Source organism: Pantherophis guttatus, chromosome 3 (genome assembly GCF_059756535.1).
Source record: "Pantherophis guttatus breed Tessera chromosome 3, ASM5975653v1, whole genome shotgun sequence".
NCBI lineage: Eukaryota > Metazoa > Chordata > Lepidosauria > Squamata > Colubridae > Pantherophis > Pantherophis guttatus.
Window position 1 is genome coordinate 32,119,414 of NC_142065.1, and position 16,904 is coordinate 32,136,317.

The following is a 16,904-nucleotide window of genomic DNA, read 5'->3' on the forward strand; positions in this document are numbered from 1 at the left end:
TGGGGGGGGAAGGCTACAGTTAAACTTTGCAGCAGAACACTAGATAACTTCTCCAATTTAATGTATCATTTCAGACTAATTGATCTATAATTTGCTAGATGGTTCTTTGCCCCCATTGTGAAGTTCAGACAACATTTGCTCTCTTCTAGTCACCTGACACTTCATCAACCCTTCAGTATTTCCTAAAGGTGATGTTTTATATAATACAAGGGTGTCAAACTGGTGGCCCATGGGCTGGAGCATCATGCGCAGGCTACGCCCACCCCAGCTCCACGAAGGGCAATGTGACATGGCAAGTTTGACACTTGCAATATAATACATTAGATATTATATATCAATGTATTTATGGTGTAATTATGTAATTATGCATTTATTATTTATTGGCATATCAATATAAGAGTTTGCCTAGACAAATAATTCCTTCATTATTCTAGAAAGTACTTAATCGTGGATATTTAAACTAATTCAGAATATAGTGGTATCCTATGTCTTTGTCTCTAGCTTCAACTTTTGCCTTCATTACATTCTTTATGCATTCATAGTAGAAGATACACTTTCTCTTGTTGGAGAAAACTAAATTAAAGTAAGAATTAATTAACTCTGCCTTTGTATTTTTATTCCCACCTGATGGAAATAAATGATGTAAAGAAGTTTGGGACTTCCTGTACATTGATCAGTTGGACACCTCTCCAAAAACAGAATTGACTGAATTTGTGTGATGGGAAAAACTGTTTCCACTCCCCAAAGATTGAGTTGGAAATGGGTCTAATCCTGCTGAGAGCTGTGGAAAAAAGCTTTCTAGTGTTAAAAAATAAAGTCTCCCTGATGAATCAGTGGTGGGATTCAGCCGGTTCGGGTAGTTAAATTGCTGGCTGACCCTGCCCCTTCCCACCCTGTCCCTTCTAGGAGTCCCACACACCCCATTTTGGTTCCCAGGTAAGTGCAGAAAGGCCTCCTAGTCCTAGGCCAAAATGGGGCACTTCAGGTAGGCATCCTAGGCCCGTTTTTGCTTCCCAGGAGGCTTCAGGGAGGCCTCCTAAGCCCAAAACGGGGTGTGGGAGGTACGGCATAGGCTGCCTGCGGCCCGTTTTTGCTTCCAGGAGGTGCAGGAGGCCGAATGCCTGCCAAACCCTCTGGCCACGCTCACCATGGCTACACCCACCTAGCCGGTCATTAGGGCAGAGAACCAGTTGTTAAATTACTTGAATCCCACCACTGTGATGAATCTTTAGGAGACAAGCAGTAGGGCAACAGCTTGGGATGTTGCCAATTGCTCCATTCTAAGCTCCTCCCTCTCCCTTCTCTGATCACATGATCTGCAGTGCAGAGTATGCTGCCTACCTTGTGTTTCCCAGTGCACACACAGCATGGACACAAATGCATAAAACTGCATAAGAGGAGACAGCATAGACACAAATGCATAAAACTGCGTAAGGGGAGACAGCATAGACACAAATGCATAAAACTGCATAAGGGGAGACAGCATAGGCAGAAATGCATAAAACTGCATAAAGGGAGAGCAGAAATATATGCATTATAGTCCTTAAGATAGAAGAAAACACAGGTACCCCTTTCTGATAATGTGCCTGGAAAGAATTCTCAAAGCCATGCTTTGCTTATTTTCATATGTGTATTTAGTCATATTCTTTGAACAACTAGTATAAGGAATCTTTCCCCTTTTGTTTTGGACATCTACCAGTATGTCTAAAGAAGCCCTTTAAAGAAGAGACTAAAGAAGTCTCTTATTGTTAGTATTATTCACTAATCCCAGCTGAGCTTCTGCTTTCCTGACAGTAGCTCCTCAGTGCCTTTGCAACCTGGCCATCTATTCATTATAAATCCTTGGTAGTTTCAGATCCTCACAGAATGTTTTCGGTAGCTGGTTCCTTTCTTCTGCTTTCTTCTTATTCTTTCTCATTGAATTATTTGCAATTGTATTTCTAGCTTCTACTTCTTTAGGAATTTTCATCCATCCAAATGAGAATTTCTTTCTCCTTTTCATTTTGCCCTTATTTATTACTCTAAGCTTTGGAACATCTTACCCTCCCATGGGTAAGGGGGGCTATATCTGCGCACGTTTCGTCGTGCTCTCAAAACTTTTTTATTTCAGCAGGCTGGCCTGGCCTAACTCTCCTCTTTTAAATTTTTAATTCATGATTTTATAAATTGGGTGTTTTAATCTGTGTTTCGGCCAAAATATTTAATAATTTTAAGGGATTTTTTAATATTTGTATTATCTGTATTTTATCTTGGCTGTTCACTGCCCTGAGTCCTTCGGGAGTAGGGCGGTATACAAATTTGATTAATAAATAATAAATAAATAAATAAATAAATAAATAAATAAATAAATAAATAAATAAATATCTGCTCCTGCCCTCCTGATCTTCTGTAAGGGCCTGAAGACATGGCTCTGCCAGTTGGCTTGTGGCCCCAGTGGGGGAGTTTCATGCGGGAGGTGGTTGATGGACCAATTTCAGACCCCCCCTTCTGTTCTTCTGCACATCCTGCAGATATATGTGTTTGTATGGTTTTATTGCTTTTAATGTTGTAACCTGCCCAGAGTCATCACGCGGTAAGATGGGAAGCGAACAAATATAATAATAAATACAAATAAAAAAGAAACTATTTATCCAGATTATTGTGTATTTGATATATTGAAGAACTGCTTTTAATCCTCTATTTTGTGCTCTATAAACAATAATCAATTCTTATGTGGTTGCAGTAAATCAGTGATGTACTAGCTTTAAACCAGGGGTGTCAAACTCAAGGCCCAGGGGCTGGATCCAACCCATGAAATGCTTAGATCTGGCCTGCAGGCCGCCCTGGAAACAGAAAAGGACTGGCCTCTGGTGCCTCTGCCAGTGAAAATGGAGGTCGGGTGGGCCACAAGCAGCCTGGCAGAGAGTTGCAGGAAGCTGTCACAGCTGAAAACGGAGCTCAGGAGCCCGTTTTCACTGGCAAAGCATCACAGATGTCTCCAACATGAGTGATGTTGAGCTGGACATGCCCACCCTGGCCACGCTTACCCTGGCCCCACTGAAGTCAAACACAACCCTGATACGGCCCTCAGTGAAATCGAGTTTGACACCCCTGCTTTAAACAGTATGCCAGGGTCACATATCAAAAAAGAGTTAAATCACAGAAAGAGATGTCAAAAGTGGGTGAGGAATAGCATTGACAGATTAAATATAAATATTATTTAACTTAATGATTTCATATACCTTTACATACATCGTTTTTTGACACGCCTGTCCCAGATCTAAAGTGATTCCCTTTAGAAATATATGAACAAAAACTAAATAATTAAACTCTTTCCTGATATATGTATTCTCCCATTAAAATACTCTCATTCACACATATAGCAGAAAGGAGTCACAGAAAGATGGAGGGACTATTAACAGTTGTTACTGGTGGCCAACAGAATCTGGATTATTCCAGATCCCATCTGGATAGGGGTGAACAAGGAGATGCATTTCATACTTTTCCTTCTATCACAAATAATTCTCTTTTCATCCGCTTGTTGGGCTTCACCTTTCTAATCCAGCTGTCTCTGCTTTATAAATGACTTTACATAAACTGCACAGGCTTTATTTCATTCATTGCCAGGAGAAGATAGGGAGATTGAAGCTGATATGTGATGATTAAAAGCAAATGAAAGCAAATGCAGGAAATTCCACTTGCATAAAGGCTAGCTTGAAAAGCAACTCATTTGACTCCTCTTCCTGAATATTGCATAAAATGTCTTACTCCTCAAATGTGTTTGTAGGAACTGCTGTCAAATAATACAATATTCCCTATGAATCCATCAACATCATCCACCATGAGACATGACTCCATGCTCTGGTTGAAAGTTACATAATGTTAAAAGCTCATTTTACAGCATAAACTTGCGCATTTATGCAGCAGTAGACCTTACTGAATTAATATCATAGGATTATGCTTTCAGTGGTTCTGAGATTATGCTGTCAGTAATTTTCAGATGTTTTAAACTATCAGTTTAAAACAATTAATTATCAGGTTAATAACAGAAACCTAAAAAGGGTTTCTTTTTTAAAGAAGAAAAAGAAGAGATGGAGGGAGGGAGGGAGGGAGAGAGAGAGAGAGAATATGAATGATGAATGATGAAGAATGAATGAATGAATGAATGAATGAATGAATGAATGAATGAAGCCTGACTAGATGGCTCAGTGGCTAAGACACTGAGCTTGTCGATCAGAAAGGTCGGCAGTTCAGTGGTTCGAATCTCTAGTTCAGTTCTCCTGCGAGAGCACGGTTCCAAGGTTCCAAGGTTCCAACTCTGTTACTGTTATTCTGGAACCCAGACAAATGATGTAAATTAGGCATATATTGAGATTTTACTAGTCAGGAAGTTATGCAGGCTGTTATTCAGTGATAGGAATTCTAATTTCACTTATACAAATGCATGTTCAACCTCCACTGCAGAGCCTGGAAGGAACCCTGAAATGTTTAAGCTAAAGCAGGGGTGGGCAACTGTGGCCCTTTTACAACCTGTGGACTTCAACTCCCAGAATTCCTGAGACAGCCAAGTTGGTTTAAATTTGGGTTTAGCATAACAGGTAAAGCCAGCCATTTTGGTTTGTAAGTAATAGTTTATGGTTTGGTTCTTTGTATCCACCTGGCCATTATCTCCAGTCCAAACTTTTGCGATTAAACCAAATTGACAATACAGTGTGGGAACTCAGCCCAGGTCAGACGTAAATTAGCTAGATAGAGAAATGGTATGACTCAATCTAAGGAAGTTTCCTATTTTACTATCACACATCATTCTCTTTGCTCGTAACCTTCGCCTTATGTTTGTACTTCAGATCAAGGGTGAAATGCTATCAGTTCAGTTGCCTGAACCGGTATTGAAAATGCTACTGGTTCGGGTGAAGTAGTAAAAAAAAATGCTTTAAAAAGTAAAAAAAAAAAGTTCCCACAATCGCACGACACAGCTGATTGTCTGAACTTTTTTTTACTTTTTTAAAGCATTTTTTACTACCGGTTCAGGCAATAGGTAGTAAAAAAAAATGCTTTAAAAAAGTAAAAAAAAAAGATTCCAACAATCAGCTGTGCCACGCGATCCTCAGAACTTTTTTTTTTACTTTTTAAAGCATTTTTTACTACCTATTGCCCGAACCAGTATTTTTGCGTAAAGTGTTTTTGAGCTCTCTGTGACTCTGTGAGGTTCCTGCTTATTGCAGGGGCCATTTTGTGTGAAGTCCAGCTGCTTTTGCATTGTGTTGGAGTCAGTTGTGTAGCTTTTGTGTTATTTTTGTGTAAAGTATGATAGTTGGTTTTCCCGGTCACATGACCACCAAGCCACGCCCACCAAGCCACGCCCACAGAACCATTAGGGAAAATTTTTGAATTTCACCACTGCTTCAGATGTAAGATATTGATTTATATTCCAAATGCTGGTAGAGTTTCCTAGAATAGCGATGTGTGCAAACTAACACCACTTTGCATACTGTTTCTAGTAAAAAACATTGTAAAATATCTTTTAGAACCAGCTTTTCAATGCTAATCATGATCTAGTCAAAATATTAATTTGGTCCTTTGTTTTTCTCTTCATCTACTGCTCTAACCCTAAGTTCTTATGTTGTTTCAAGACAATACTACTTCAGATTCTTATATTAGCAACATGGTGCATTATTTCAGAAGGAGACATTTTTCCTTGGTATCATAAACCAAACAAAAAGTGGATTTTTTTTCAGTTCCATGTCTTAACAGATACCTAACAACAGACCCTAGAATTGATAAAGAAACTCATCAATCTTGGTCAACATGCTTTCATAGTGCATCTGAATTGTTGAGTCAACTTGCAAGAAATTTTTGTTTTGAATTATTAGATTCCAAAAAGCTAGGAAATCAGACTGCTAAAAGGTTAAAGAATAATTGGCTACGTATGAGGAATAGGGCTTTGTAAAGTAATGCAATTGGACATTCATTTTTAGGGACTCATAACAAATTCATCAAATCCAAATGCGGTTGCCAGAGATGAAAAGATGTTTTTGTGCGTAAGGCGAGTACAAGATAGATTTTGACATTTGCTTTTTATTTAACAATTCTATTAAAATTATAATTACAATAGCCCAAAGAAATCCTAATACAAACTAAAAGAAAGAAGAATAAAAAGAAAGAATAGAAGGTGCAGGAAGGGAAAAAGGAAATACAGAGACAGAAAAGAAAAGAAAAGAAAGAAAGAATAAAGGAAAGAAAAAGAAAAGACATATATAAAGATGTCACAACTATAAACAATTTTAGTAACTTATCATTGCTTCTTAAAATACCACAAATGATCTCTTCTTCCCATATCCCGTCTTATCTATAAATGAATCCATATTTCTCTTATCAGAAGTAACAACATAGCTATTAACCTTGATGAAATAAATCAACTTCATATTCCTTTCTTTTACTTCTAACAATCTAAATCTTCAGTCCATTCAAATAATGTCACAGAACTTCGTATCTTTTAATTTTTTTCTTTGTCCCTCCACACAAGATTCTTCAAAATGTTAAAAAGCCTCTTTTGTAAATCCAACATAGGAAAAGGTCCAGGTTACTCTCTTGACTTATTGTTTGTATATCCTTTTTAATGATTAAAACAACAATGATTTTGAATGTCCAATGTAACTTCTTTTTTATATCATTATTTTGGGTTGTCATTTGTTAATCCACTTTCAATCTTGTCAGGTAAATCTTGTTCCTCTTCTGTAATATCTTTTAGACAAAGTCTGTCCATAAGGTCCATAAGGTAAATGTTCTCTGTTGGCACTATTAAGATTAACTTCTTTGTCCTTTTTGTCAAAAATATATTTCAACATGTCCAGAGTTAGAATATTTGCTTCATTTCAGTCATGTATATGTGTTCTTTAATTGTTATAATTAATTTTATAAGTTTAATTGTAATCTTTAGTTCTCTCTAATGCAGGGGTCAAATGTTACTGGTTCGCTCCGGTTCGGGAGAACCGGTAGTGATAAAAACTACCGGTTCAGGTGAACCGGTAGTAAAACAATCCTTTAAAAAGTAAAAAAAAGGTTGTGCTGTGTGATCGTCGGAACCTTTTTTTTACGTTTTTAAAGCATTTTTTTACCACCGGTTTGGACGAATAGGTAGTAAAAATGCTTTAAAAAGTAAAAAAAAAAGTTGGCCATGCCCACCCAGTCACATGACACCCCCCCCGCCAAGGCACACCCACCGAACCAGTAGCAAAAAAAATTGCCTTTCACCACTGCTCTAATGTCCATTTCATTTTTAAAATCTTAAATTCTTTTTAAAAAAAACATTTGAAACAAAAGTATTTTCCCATAGAAAGAATTCCTTATAATTCCAAAAATTTATTTCATATTATCTGAGCCCTTAACCCGTTTGTAACATTGTTAAATCAAAATTTTAATCACTTGTTTGTTATTTATTTAAAAAGATTAAGTTCTGAAGCTTGGAGTTAAAACTTTCTTTTGCTAAGGATCGAAGGAATCTTGCCCAGTGCTGTCAAACCAGTAAATTCAAATGTTCCTAGTAGTAATTAACAAGCAAGTTTCCAAAGTGATTAGAAAAGGAAGCATGCAAACTTTTTTGTCCTTTCAAAGGGGCCAACCATAGTTTCAGCAAGTTGATTATTCCCTCTAAAACGGGTGTCGGCAACCCATGGCTCTTTTGTGGTTCCCTGTCCCATCACTGGCTGGCCCCGCCCCTCGCCCTCCCTACCAGTCATTTCTTGCCTGGCCTGAGAAGGAAAAGGTGATGGCGGGGGATAGAGAAGCAGCTGGGGTGGATTCTCTGGTACCTCACTCTTGCTGGAGCTTCTTCTGGCCATGTTGGTGCTGGGTGTGCTTCTGTCGCTTAGGGAAACATGCAACCTACTCTCCGCCCCGAGACACTGGCCCGACCCAGATGCTGGCCTCGCTAACATGAGGGCTGGCATGGTGGGAATGGGATCCAGGAAGAGGGGACAATGAAAAGTGGGATCGGCCCACAGCACCCAGATGTGGTTTTCAGGGCAGCGGAAAAAGGGGGCTTGGCCTGCCGAACCTCACACACCCATCCCGGCTCGGTCACATTTGGAGAAAGCTGGAGGGCCCTTTCCAAAGACGCTCACCCGTCAGCCAGTCTTCCTCTGTGTGTGTGTGTGTGTGTGTGTGTGTGTGTGTGTGCATGTATGTCTCTCCCTGTCTCCCCCCCTCTCTCTCTCTTGGAAAGCTGCCAAATTCTCCTTGGGGCTCTTTGCTATTCCTTTTCTTTCTTCTTTTTGGAAATCCAGGCTGGCTGAGGAATGCGCGCAAGCTGCAGTGGAGGCTTCCCTCCTCCTCCTCTTCCCCCTCCTCCTGGCCAGCTGTGGCAGGACTGGGAGGGTGCGCATGAGAGAAGAAGGGGGAGAAGAGGAAGAGGAAAGCCTCTGCTGTGGCTTGCACTCGTTCCTCAGCCAGCCTGGATTTCCAAAAAGAAGAAAGAAAAGGAATAGCAAAGAGTCCCAAGGAGAGCTCACTGGGCTTTTCGAAAGAGTGAGAAGAGACACAGAAAGAGGGGGAGACAGGGGGAGAGGGATACAGAGAGAGAGATACAGAGAGTGGGGGGAGAGAGAGACATAGAGAGAGAGAGAGAGATAAACACAGAGAGAGGGGGGGGAGAGAAGGGGAAGATAGGAAGGGGAGAGAGAGATACACACAGAGAGAGATACAGAGAGGGGGAGAGGGAGAGAGGGCAAGAGATACAGAGAGAGGGGGAGAAGGAGGGGGGAGATAGGAGGAGAGAGACATAGAGAGATAGAGAGAGACAGAGGGTGAGAGAGATGGGAAGATACAGAGAGAGGGGAGAGAAGGGGGTTTTGTGGTTCCCGGTGTGGTGTTTTTTAACAAATGGTTCTCTGCCCTAATGACCTGCTGGGTAGGCATGGCTAGGGGGTCATGTTACTGGGTGGGAGTGAGTGATGTGGAATTGGCCACGCCCACCCAGGTTTTGTGGCTCCCAGTGTTTTTTTTTTTCCTGTGGGAAACAGGTCCAAATGGCTCTTTGAGTGTTTAAGGTTGCAGACCCCTGCTGTAAACCTATCAGAGGCTGCTCTCTTGAGGTCTCCTTGTGAGGAGAAGCTCTCTGAAGCACTTATAAGTGATTCAAGTCTTCTCCTTTAAAATCCAGAGGTGTTTTGAAAAGCCAGTCCACTCAGCTCTTCATTCTGATGCAGTTGTTGGCTCTGCTTTTCACAGAGTTATCTTCAGTCCTTAATTTCTTCCTCTGGAAATAGATAGATTTTGACATTTACATAGGACAGGCTCCACCTCCCAAACTGTTCTGCAGTTAGATGACAAAAAACTCTCCATGCTAATTTCAATTGCTGTTATTACAGTGACTGGATAAACAGCATACAAGATCTGATGTATCTAATACTTTTCTAGGCACAGTTCCTTTTTCTAAGGAGCTGTAGTTCCTTTTGAGTTCTAGACAGTGGCGGGTTTCAAATTTTTTTACTACCAGTTCTGGGGTGTGGCCCGGTGGGCATGGCATGGCTTGGTGGGTGTGGCATGGCTTGGTGGGTGTGGCAGGGAAGGATACTGTAAAATTTCCCTTCCTTTCCCATTCCAGGGGAAGGTTACTGCAAAATCCCCATTTCCTCCCAATCAACTGGAACTTGGGAGGCAGAGAATAGATGGGGGCGGGGCCGGTCAGAAGTGGTATTTATCAGTTCTCTGAACTACTCAAAATTTCTGTTACCGGTTCTCCAGAACTGGTCAGAACCTGCTGAAACCCACCTCTGGTTCTAGACTAATAAAACAAGAAGCAACAGATATGGGAAGTTTAGCACATCTCTCTTTCTTGATGTATCTTTGTTTCAAGTTGGAAACGGAATGAAAATATTCTACTGTAGTCAGTTTGCTCTGTTTTCTAACTAGTCTGCTTCTCAAGTAATATGAAGAGTACTTTCAGATCATCAGTGTTAAAGTCAGATTGAATGGCCAGATGGGGTATCTTCTGAGAGTGGGATGGATGATAAAAAAAACATGTGGTTATTCTGCAAATGTGTCATTTGCGCAGCATGGCACTTAAAAACTGCCCCAATATATCCAATCTATTTTTCCAATCTGGCTAAAATGTTAACACAAAGAGGCTAATAATTCGAAGATGCTCCTGTGATTTAACTGTGAAATTGTGAAACCTATCCAAAAATATAACCAAGAATTGTGCAGTACAAAGATCTATAGTTGTATTTCTGTCTTTGTGACATTTTTTTATCTCCTTGGGTCAGGGTAAATTAATTCCGGCATGTTGTTTCCATTTTGGTTTTCTTTAGAGGCAGTTTGCCATTTCTAATCTTATTAGTATATAAACTGGCCTTTAAATGCATGGAAAAGCATCTCTTCCTCCATATCGTGAGTGGTGGGATCTGATACCTCTAATAGCATTCATTCCTACCCCAATTATTGTACCGTGACTCTCTGTGCTGTTGACGGACTTTCTGGCTAGCGCCTTTATTTAAAACTGGAAATATATTTCTTTCCATCTGAAGTTTCCTTGCATCTGAAATTTCTCCTCATCCCTGCACAGAAGCCTCTCTACATTATGTAGTAGAAGGAAGAGACAAAAATAGATAGATGGAAGGGTGGTATGAAAGAGTGTAGCAATAGCAATAGCACTTAGAATTATATACCGCTTCACAGTGCTTTGCAGCCTCTTTAAGCGGTTTACAAATGTCAACATATTGCTTCCAACAATCTGGGTCCTCATTTTACTGACCTCGGAAGGATAGAAGGCTGAGTCAACCTTGAGCTGGTCAGGATTGAATCCCTGGCAGTCAGCAGAATTAGCCTGCATTCTAACCACTACACCATCAAAGTTTACTAATGATAAGCCCCCAAATTACATACTGCACTTATTAAACAATGCTTTTAGAAACACCATAGCTCCCAGGTCCTTCAACACCTACAGGAAATGAGGGGAAAATGCTTTTCTGAAAATTTGAATAATAGTTACAGGTTGTCCTCCACTTACGATGACAATTGAGCCCCAAATTTCTGTTGTTAAGTGATACATCTATTAAGTGAATCTTGCTCCATTTTACGACCTTTATTGCCACTGTTGTTAAATGAACCACTGCAGTTGATAAGTTAATAACTGGGTTGTTAAGTGAATCTGGCTTCCCCATTGATTTTGCTTGTCCAAAGATCACAAAAGGGGATCACGTGACCTTGGGATACAACAATGGTCATAAATATGAACCAGTTGCCAAGCATCTGAATTTTGAACAGTGATCATGAGAAGGCTGCAAAGGTCGTAACTGTGAAAAAAGATCATAAGTCACATTTTTCAGTGCTCTATCACTCTACTGTTTCATTAAATTTTGAATTATCATCACCATGTGGCAAGGCTCCATTAAGTGACGACCAATATTGATGATATTACATAAATAATTTTTTAAAAAATATGTCTGCGTCTCAGTTTTTTAATTCATATTTTTCTTTCTCTCCTTAGATTGACGAGATTTTCAGCCTACTCCTGTGTACCAATCACTGACAAACTGTGCTTTCTCGTACACAATTTCCATGTGGGAAGCAACTTGATCAGAAGCACACCTTAAAAGCAGGATCTTTCATGAAGGGAAACTGAACTCCTGGATGATTGATTTGATAGTGAGTCATGCATTCTTCTTAATGTACAAAACTGTTGACTTTTTCCCCCTTAAAGTCATATCAAAAAGGTTGACAGCACCATTATGGTCTGACTTATACAGATTGTTTTGCTGTGTGTTTATGAGTTTCAAAAAGAACTAATTGAAAGGATAATATTTCATTCTTTAATGAATTCCAGAAATGTATAATACAGAAGAAAATAGCTGTTTGGTTTCATTCTTCTAGCATCCTTAAGTTTGATTTCAGAAGTTGGGATGGTTGCTTGAAAGCCTCTGATTCAAAGGTGTTTCCATGTAGCACACAAAGAGCAAGATTTTATGTATAGTTCAGAAATTTTTATCATTTACATGTTCAGATTCAGATGGTATTTAGGCTATACTCATAGCAATTTCTGAGCTGAATAGGAAGGGCTGTGCGTACCTTAAAATCATTTGGAAGAACAGTTTCAGACTGGGCGCATATTAATCAACCGTGTGGTTCTTAAAACAACTGCGTCTATTTGCAGGCTTGTGTGAACCCTCCAAAAACATGGTTCAATGAATAATAGAGTGGTGCTGTGCTTGTGTGAGATCCAAAGCACTTCTTCAGAATTATTTTACTTTGGTTTTTATTGATCATTTTCTAAGTGACCACAGCTAATGAAGGAAGATGAATGCAACGTCTCTTTTAAATATGGATGCATTTTAATTAATTATTTATATCGTGGACATAATAATTGGTTTGCTGATACAATAATACATGGATGGCTTGTTTAATGTCCAGAAGAAATGGTATTCTACAATTTGGGATTTTCTTGAGTGTTTCCTCTGTTGTCGTAACTGACCGACTAGTTTGAATTGTTCTTCTCGGTGAACAATGGATGTGGGTTACATGTTGATTTATCAGTACCTCGGCAGTATTTATGGAACAATCAATACATAATGTAATGAGGATCCATTTCTATCTTTAGCAGAGATCTGCTTTCATTTGTTGTTAATACTATTTCTCTGTTAGAAGCAAGACAGTTCTGAACTGCCATTGTTATTCAGAGGATTTGAGGGAGGGGGGTTGTATGATTATTGCTATTGCATACAGAAACAATGCAGACCTTTAGATCTCTGTGCAAAATAATCAGTGAACATAGAGAAAGTGCAAGCTTCTGCCATAATTAAACTCACCACGTGTCCTACAGTCCCTCTGGATAGGCAGTGATAATAGAGGGCCAAGAATGGGAAAGCTATACTGTATTATTGCCTGCTAGTGAAACCAGAGAATTGCCAGCTCAAGGTGTAAACTAACTGATGACACCAATCTCATGTAGTCTCTGAACAGTGCTAATTACTCTTCTCTCCTAGGATTTATTGAAAAGTAGTGGGAGAAAGGGCATTCACAAGGGGGGGGGGCAAAGCAGCCAAAATGCAGGGTACAACAGTAGTTTGAAGCCCCACCCCTATCTGTGGAATTTGAATGATGGTTGTGTCCATCATTTTGCCTCACTTGGCTCCCACCATTGCAGATGCATCTGATGGGCACTAAAATGGAGGAACATCAACCAACTTCCCCATATTAATGAGGTCACTGTAATATTAATTACAGAATACCTGATTGCCAGATCTTCATATAATTACAGGGGATTTGATTTGCAGCTTCAGATCAGGATTTTATTAATGTCCAAATCAGAATGCATTTGTTGTTGTTGTTGTTGTTGTTTTTATGCTTCTCAGGATGTTGCTATATATCCTTGATTCAACATTAGGTTATATGCAGGGCATTTGCAGAAGTCAAAAAAAGTCAGGATTATGGTTTGGGTACACAATCTAAGCCTTGCCTCTTTATGTATGTCACATGAGCCTAAAATAGTTCCCTTAACATAATGTACCTGCAAAGCTGAATAAGAAGTATATGTGTATGGAAATTAATACTTTTGGGGAAAAAATGTGTTGAAATAATGTGTATTTTACATAGTTTGTAAAAATGTAGAAAATGAAAAACAGTAATTTTATGAATGAATACACTTACTGATCTTATCTGGAAATGAACCTGGGCGATTAATATTTTCAAAGTTATAGGTGAACCATCTTATATGAAAACTGCTCTTTCATTATTTTCGGATCAATAGCATAATTCCTATGTTGTAGAACAAAAATGCCGGAGCAAATGTAATAGGTATCTCAAAGCTTTGAGACCTGTACTGAGCCCCCTTGTCACTTATCTATTAATCAATAGGTCTTTAAGAAGGGCTGATCACCTGAAAGGCTCGCCCATGAAGATGGAAGGGTGGGGATGGGAGATGAAAAGATGTTAAAAAGGGACAATCCACAAAACTGTCCTAGTCATAAAAGTGAAAGAATCACATCTAAATATATAATGATAGTTATAATGATAGGCCCAACTGCTCATTACGGACATTATTTTAAACTGATATTCCTTGCAGTTCATAGCTTTTTAAAAAAACTGTAACAGTTAGCCATACATTTCTCAAGCAGTTTGGAGATGGGTGGTTTCACGTAGCTTTCCCAAGATGACCATGAAAAGATGCAAAATATTCTTACTACTCTGTTTCCATTTGCAACCCAGATATGGTGGTTCTAATCAACTAATAATAATAATAATGGTAATAATCTGCTGGGCTTCTTTTCTGTTAAGGCTTGAAGTGTTCTGCACTCTCATCTTTTTGTGTAGACTAAATCAATGTTTCTCAGCACTGGCAACTTTAAAAACTCTCAGAATTCTCCAACCTGCATGCTGTGGCAGTCACATATCTTAAAGTTGGCAAGATTGAGAAACACTGGGTTAAATAAAAGCATGTTTAAATAGTGCATGCTCGTCTGTGTTCAGTACATCGATTTAATGACAGATTGCATGTATGTAGTACTGTGGACTCATTTTCTGGGGTGGGGGAGAATACGGGTTTCCTTTAATATACAGTCCAGGGGTGAATTCTACTTACCTTTACTACCGGTTCGCAACGGGGCCGTGCGTGCGCTCTTCTGCACATGCACAGAACCATTCTGATGATGTCGGGGTCGGTGGGCGGAGCCTCCTGCCGGTTTTACTATCAGTTCTATAGAACCAGTGTGAACCTGGGGCAACCCACCACTGATACAGTCCCATTTTAGAGTTTCTGCATTTCCTCTTTTAAAATCTGCAGAGAAGGAGAGCCTTCATTGTCCAAATAATGCAGGGTTGCTATGAATGCCTCTCTCATTAACATACTCTCTAACAAATGGATTAAGTAGCTTCTTAAGCATTTCCGAATGGCATGAAAAGTTACCTTCCCCTTTCTTGTCATCCTTTTAGAGATTTAACATTTGCTGGCATGCCTTTGCTCATTTGTCTTCTGTCTCCTTGCCTTCAGCCTACCTACATATCTAATGTATTCCAAATGCTTTATTGCAGTGGCTGCCCCCTTCCTCTTGCCGCTTTGCTTGTAGCTTTTTAAATAAACAGCTATGTATGCTACTGAACTCATAGGGTTCAAAAATAATAATAAACAAACAAACAAACTTATGACACCTTGATGGTTGACATTTCCATTCAAATGGCAAGAGATAGGCAATCCAGATGTTGGCTTACAGTTCCTCGCATCCTTTGTCAACGGTTATTCTAACCAGTGCTAACCAGTGAAAATAGGAATACTGATGGAATAACTACAGCATATTTGATGTAAAATTTCATGGTTTAAATACCACAACAGCCTTTGACACCAGAAAAATTTCTGCCAATACAAGACATAGCCAATGAAGAACATTCATACTCACTATCCACTAGAGGTTTCAGTCACTTTCTCCGAGATCCAAGAAAAGGCATACTTAATGCTATGTATCCAAGAGTTATTGGGAACAGCATTCCTTAAAGAGAATCATATTTTTATGGGGAGATTTAGCAAGCTCTTTAAAATTCTGTTGGAAGTAAAAGAAAGAAAAGTCTTCAAGAGCAGATCAGCTCCAGGTAACATTATTGGTATATTCCTGTAAAGGTTTCTTTTTATTATTATTATTATTTTGCAGTGATACAAGCATACTTTGCTACAGTGTTCTTTAATAATACTTTGTCAACTTCTCACTTTAGTTTACAGTCCTGAGCTTCCCTGATGATCTCCTATGCAGTAGTATCCATAGGTATTAACGTTATTTTCAAAATTAGTCAAGAATGGGTACTATTATAATAAATTGGGACTGACTTGAGAGAGTCCGAATTATTAGAGAACTTGCCACATTTTATTTGCCAGATTCATAGCAAAGAAGAGCTTGGTGGCGCAGCAGACTAAAGCACTGTTAAGTAACACCAGCTGCTGCAATTACTGCAAGTTCAAATCTCACCAGGCTCAAGGTTGACTCAGCCTTCCATCCTTTCGAGATAGGTAAAATGAGGACCCGGTTTGTGGGGGCAATAAGCTGACTTTGTATAAAAAAGAACACCGCTTAGGGGGGTGCCGAAAGCCCTACTAAGCAGGTATATACAAAAGTATGAAGGCTATTGCTTAACGCATTGTAAGCCGCCCTGAGTCTCCGGAGAACGGCGGCATATAAATCGAACCAATAAATAAATAAATAAATAAATTTATAGAGGGGATGGTGACCTCACTAAAAAAATGCGAGCATATTCTCAAAAATATCTTTTGATCAAAGCATTTTGGAAAAACATAAAATGGCATGAGCTAATTGATAATTTCTTCAAAAGCTTTAGTGTGTTCTACATGAGGCTACCTTGAAAGGTATCCTGATACTGCAGTTGGGGCAAAATATTGGGATTGCATGAAAACTGCAAACTAATTGTCACTTACTTTTTGGACAGGATTTAAATGTTGGTATTAATGCAAAGAAACAGTTTTGTATAGTGGCTATGGCATCAGGCTAAAAACCAGGAAACCTTGAGTTCTAATCAGGGGTGAGCTACAAAAATTTTAGGAAGGGGTTCTCTGCCCGATTGCTAGGTGGGCGTGGCCATGGTGGGCGTGGCCTAGTCGGCCTCCTGCACCATGGCGGGGGAGGCGTTTTTGCCCTCCCGGGTTCCGGGGGCTTTCTATGAGCCTCCGGGAGGGCAAAAATGGCCTCCCCAGGCTCTGGAGGCCAGAAATGGGCCCATTTCCAGCCTTCCTGAACTTCCAGTAGGCCTGTTTTTCACCCTCCCTGATCTTCCATGGCACCCTGCACTTACCTACATCCAAAACAGGCCACGTGGGGACTCCTGGCTGGAACAGTGCAGGGTGGGTGGGGCCAGCCAGTAGTGCATAGAATCTTAGCTAGAGGTTCTCCCGAACCCCTGCAAACCCCCAGCAGCCCACCCCTGGTTCTAAT

General features: G+C 39.8%; 1 protein-coding gene across 2 annotated transcripts in view; it reads left to right on the top strand.

The window, feature by feature from the left end:
* Positions 1–16,904, top strand: part of DLGAP4 (DLG associated protein 4) — a 400,912-nt gene that overhangs the window by 64,460 nt on the left and 319,548 nt on the right. For both annotated transcript variants that reach the window (XM_034413994.3, XM_034413996.3), the window contains exon 2: positions 11,468–11,625. The gene's annotated coding sequence lies outside the window, so the exon portion shown is untranslated. The remainder of the gene's footprint in view (positions 1–11,467; positions 11,626–16,904) is intronic.